This window comes from Cnephaeus nilssonii (assembly GCF_951640355.1).
Source record: "Cnephaeus nilssonii genome assembly, chromosome: 10".
Lineage (NCBI taxonomy): Eukaryota > Metazoa > Chordata > Mammalia > Chiroptera > Vespertilionidae > Cnephaeus > Cnephaeus nilssonii.
This window is the reverse complement of record NC_137081.1, coordinates 68,169,820-68,170,831: the sequence shown is the minus strand read 5'-3', so window position 1 is coordinate 68,170,831 and position 1,012 is coordinate 68,169,820. Positions and strand designations below refer to the sequence as shown.

General features: G+C 34.1%; 1 protein-coding gene across 5 annotated transcripts in view; it reads right to left on the bottom strand.

Moving 5' to 3' along the window:
* Nucleotides 1-727: 727 nt before the first annotated feature.
* ZEB2 (zinc finger E-box binding homeobox 2) overlaps nt 728-1,012 on the bottom strand; it is a 134,782-nt gene continuing 134,497 nt past the window's right edge. For 4 of the 5 annotated variants that reach the window (XM_079783251.1, XM_079783253.1, XM_079783252.1 and 1 more), the window contains exon 11: nt 728-1,012. This exon is cut by the window's right edge and continues 4,192 nt beyond it. The gene's annotated coding sequence lies outside the window, so the exon portion shown is untranslated. The other variant, XM_079783255.1, reaches the window with a different exon arrangement.

Sequence of the window (1,012 nt, the reverse complement as noted above, 5' to 3'; positions counted from 1 at the left end):
TCTTGGGTATTGTTGCTTTTTAATGCTAGCTATTCAAGTTTACACACAAAGTTAGCAAACCTACTACAGTCTCTCCCCCCCCCCCCCCCCGACGTTGACTGCTCTGAAAATGGTCAGAACAGGATTATAATGCACAAATCTTTCTCTGAATATTTCCTTATGTTAGATCAGTTCCTTCTGAGTTCTGTGCTTGCCAATGCTAAATTTCCTGCCAGGGCAGTAGTCTATTTTTAACATTTTGGGGGCTTAGTCTTCGTTCCAAATCTAACAGGCAGATTCTGTTGAGTGAAAGAGAGAAAACGGGCTGGGTGCATTTACAAATCAGAATCATCAGGATTTGCAATTTCTGTAGAATCAAAGAATTGAAGGAGAAAGACCAATTAGAATACTTAAAAGATCATTTGTCATCACTTTAATCTTCATGTATTTTTTACTCATCATTTTCTTTGACTAAAATTATTAGAATCTTTGTCATGTTCATCTCAAGGCCAAATGGGAGCAGTAATGTTCATTTTATATTTTCAATATTTGGAGCATTGTAACATGTCATGCTAGATTATAGGTAGTAGATGACTGTTTTAACAGAGGGAGTTTTAGTTTGTGTCATACTCAGCATCATATTATCTCAGTGTCATGTCTTTGAATTTAATTCCATGTTTCATATACATAAATGAAGACTGAGGGATTTATTTCTGTTATTGAATAGCATTTGTTTAATTCAGAGATTAATATATCATCTTCAACCCTGAAACAGAGGCCCTCTGAAACATCAGACCCAAAAAATTGGACACGGCCTATTAGCCAAAAGAACATGTTGCCAATTATCTCCATGTTTATTTAAATATTTAGCTCTAAAGGAAGCAATCATTCCTTTATACTTCTTTGAATTTAGTATCGACATTTTTATTTTGGGAAAGGAGGTCTTTTTCTTTTTTTTAACATGGATACAGGAAAAGAAAACTCTCCAATAAAAATATTGTCTAAAAAGTTTGTTTTGTCTGCATGATTTACT